This window comes from Meleagris gallopavo, chromosome 3 (assembly GCF_000146605.3).
Source record: "Meleagris gallopavo isolate NT-WF06-2002-E0010 breed Aviagen turkey brand Nicholas breeding stock chromosome 3, Turkey_5.1, whole genome shotgun sequence".
Taxonomy (NCBI): domain Eukaryota; kingdom Metazoa; phylum Chordata; class Aves; order Galliformes; family Phasianidae; genus Meleagris; species Meleagris gallopavo.
In genome coordinates this window covers 88,179,069-88,182,898 of record NC_015013.2, presented here as the reverse complement: position 1 = coordinate 88,182,898, position 3,830 = coordinate 88,179,069, and the positions used below count along the sequence as shown (strand labels likewise).

The 3,830-nt window shown below is 45.0% G+C and overlaps 1 long non-coding RNA gene across 2 annotated transcripts; it reads right to left on the bottom strand.

Annotated features, from left to right (window-relative positions):
- Nucleotides 1-601: 601 nt before the first annotated feature.
- Nucleotides 602-2,775, bottom strand: LOC109366908. Of its 2 annotated transcripts, XR_002113607.1 has the most exons (3): nt 1,846-2,775; nt 883-1,047; nt 602-716 (listed from the first exon to the last, which is right to left on the bottom strand). It is a non-coding gene; the product is annotated as an uncharacterized LOC109366908 (long non-coding RNA). The 2 variants fall into 2 exon arrangements; XR_002113604.1 differs by having other exon boundaries at nt 883-2,775.
- Nucleotides 2,776-3,830: the final 1,055 nt, after the last annotated feature.

Below are 3,830 nucleotides of genomic sequence, written 5' to 3'. Positions count from 1 at the left end.
GAAGTGCTTGTCTTTCTCAAAGGCAGTGAGTTTGAATGAGAAACTGGAGTTAAGAGGGGGAAAAACAGAGCAGAGATCTCAGACTGCTGATGCTTTATGGTCCATACAGAAACAGTGACTATCACTGTACTTGTGTTCATGAATCTTTGCTTACGTTTTTAGTCTGGATAACTACATAACCTGTCATCAGATATACATTTGAACACAGCTCCCCTCTCCCAGTTGAGAGTTTCAATCATCAGCTTTTACGGAACTTATCTACATTTGACTAACAATTGCATTCTGTAATGTGAGCAAAATTTCCCAGCAAGTGTTTTATCAAAGTAAGCATGCTGCTGAAGGCTTCTGTTCTCATAAGTTTTTTGCTGGTGAAAAAAAGCAACAAGAAACCAGCACCAAAAAAAATCTCAAGAGCACTTGAAACTAAGACTTTTCAGGAATTGGTAGAAAACATCAATTTGATGTATTATTTCAGGCTTGCCTTCATCTTATTTAAACCAATGGGAAAACTCCCAACGACTTCAGAGAGCATACTTCTTTTCCATGTGAAAAAGTGTAACTATTAAAACATTCAGCAGAAACAGAAGGATTAGGCTCTCTGTTCTGAGATTGCTCTGGCTTTACTCTGTCTCCTCTGTAAATCAGCCATATATCTCTTAGTAGCTTTGTTGTCTGTAAAACTTGGAGAACTGGTACACTGATGCTTCCCAGAGAATCTGCAGGAGAGAAAGTTATAAGTCATTATAAAGCTTTAAGTCAATATTTATTAGAGCAAATAGATTTAGAAAGGTATCTGAAACAAGAGTATTTATTAAATGTGTGTTTATCAAAAGAATAGGATATACTATGTTTCATATAAAATAGTTATTGGTACTATCTTACCCAAGGACACAGCCCTGGAGAGGAGCTAAATGCTTTCAGACCTGTTCACTCAGTAAATGAGTGAATGGGGGAACTCAAATACTGTCTCAGCTTTCCACAACGTCTTCTTCACATCTTCCTAAGTTTGTTCAGAGGCTGGAGCACTTTGACATCTTTGGACAAAGGCTGAGACAAAGGAGAAACAATGAGTGTTTGGGGTCAAATCCTTGGACAAGTCATTTAGCGTAATTCCCTATCACCATATCATAAAAATGCATAAAGCTCCATTTTCTGTTTCCAGTATTGCACCTCTCCTCCCTTCCCTTCATATTACACAGAAAACATAGTCCTCCCTTCCCTTCATATTACACAGAAAACATAGTCCTGTTTTTACTCATGTATTTCCTCCCATTTTTCTCTATCCCAGTCCTCAAGAGTATTCTATTTTTGCCTGCGTGTTACTGCGAACATCCTCCTTATTGAAAGCCTCCCAACATTCTGTCATCAGTAATTTTAATTAGCACTTTTCTACCTTTTCTGGCAGGAGCATCAATAGTGATCCTCAGACCAATAATTATAAAATAACTGAAATCCTTCTTCCTTCCTTCCTCTATTTCTGCACAGCGATCCAGCTTCAGTTGGAAGAGTGTATTTGCTGTCTGGTCTAGCCTGCAAGTCTGCTGGGGAAGGAGCTCCCAGGAGCCTGACAGAGACATGTACAAACCTTCTGGGCTAAGGAAGTCAATGAGTCTTTTTAAAGCTATTACTCCATCATTCAATAAGAAGGAAAGACAATACATGGCAAACTATAATGAAGCTTCCTACCTTTTTGTTTATTTTTATTTTTATTTTTTTAGTAACTATTCTAATAGCCCAGTTCTTTTACATAAGGTAGACACAGCAATGTTACACCTGTGATTAAAAGATATTTTCTATTTGCTTTTATATGGCACTTGATGCATCTGTATCCTGTCCAGAACTTACCTGATTGATTGGCTTCGGATATTTTATAGAATCATAGAACAGAGGATCTGGGATCTGCTCAAGCCAGGGCTGCCGAGGACAAGGAGAAATGCAAAAATGGAACTCAAATGCCACTAAAGGTAGGAGCAGAGTAATAGGGGCTTTTAAAATGACTGCTTCAGACTTCAGATGTTAAATACACTCAGTGACTGACAAGCATGTGAACATGTAGTCATGTGTAAGTATTTTCTTGAAAGAGAACATACCCAGTCTTGAAATAAGAGAACAGTCGAGACAACAAGTGCCACCATGGAAAAGAAGTGAGGCCAGAGACCCCAGAGCAAGCTCGTCTGAAGCTACTTTCACATCTCCCTGCAACTGGTATGCTTATTTGCAATCATAAAATCATTTAGATTGGAAAATACTTCAAGATCATCATGTCCAACCATTAATTAATTAACACTACCAGGGAGGTTCAGGTTGGGTATCAGGAAAAGGTTCTTCACCAAGAGGGTGGTCGGACACTGGAACAGTAGTCACAGCACTGAGCTTGCTTGAGTTGAAGTAGCATATGGACAACACACTCAGACATGGTCTGATTTTTGGGTGGTCCTATGCAGAGTCAGGAGTTGGACTCAATGATCCATGTGGGTCCCTTTCAACTCAGATTATTCTATGATTATGTGATCCTTATGGGTCCTTTCCAAATTGGGATATTCTACGATTCTACCAAGTCCACCACTAAACCATGTCCCTCAGTCCCACATCTACATATCTCTTCTATACCCTCAGGGATGGTGACTGCACCACTTCTCTGGGCAGCCTGTCCCAGTCGTAGAATCATTACAGTTGGAAAAGACTTATAAGATGAAGTCAAAAAGTCAACTCATTACCACAATACCCACTAAACCAAGTCCCTCAGTGCCACATCTACATGATTCTTGGACACCTCCAGGGTTGGTAACTCCACCACTACCTGTTCCAATGCATTATCACTCTTTCTGAGAAGAATTTTTTCCTAATGGCTAACCTGAACCTCCCCTGGGGCAACTTAAGGCCATTACATATCGTCATTATCTTTTCTCAGGTGGCAAGTGATAGGACACACGGAAACTGTCTCACAAAGCTCCCAGGAAGAGTGGCAATGCATTGGAACAGGTGGTGCTGGACTCATCAACACTGGAGGTGTTCAAGAAACACACAGATGTGGCACTGAGTGCCACGGTTAGTGGGCATGGTGGTGATAGGTCAATGGCTGGACTAGGTATCTTCATGGTCTTTGCCAACCTTACTGACTGTATGATACCCCCCTGGCTGCAACCTCTTTTCAGTGTAGAGAGCAACGAGGTCTCCAGCGTAAACAACCCTAATTCCACCAGCTGCTCCTCATATGTATTGTTTCCAGTCCCTCCAACGCTTCTATTGCTATTCTTTTGCAGCGAGACACAGAGAAAACGAGCTCAAGCGTGGAGAGCTGCCTCTGAGACACAGAGAGGAGGACGAGGGGTTAAGCTTCACGAGCTCGCCTCTCTTTCCCTCAGCCCAAAGGGATCGCGCATCGGGGAAAGGAGCGAGAATGGATCCTGTAAGGGCGAACGGAACCGCGCCCGCTGACAGCACCGGAGGCAGCGGCCGACGGCTCCGCCACCTGAGGCGCCTGCGCAGGCGGGGCGGGAGCTCCCACCTCCTCGGTGCGAGGGGCGGCAGCCTGACCCCCTCCCTCCTCCCCCGCAGCCATGTTAGTGCGGGGAGCGAAGGAGGGAGAGGGCAGCGCGCATCCCATGGTGCAGCGCGCCGGGAGGGCGGGGGAGCGGCCTGGAGTGGCCGGGGCAGGGAAGCTGGGAGGCAGGCAGGCAGGGAGGGAAGCGAGCGAGCGAGGAGGCAAGCAAGCAGCAAGCCAGCCAGCCAGCCTCCTCACTGCGCACAGCCACCGAGAACGGGGCGAGCAGCGCTGCTGCGGGACCACCTCACGGCTTCACCCATCTCCGGGCCGCCGGGGCGGGACG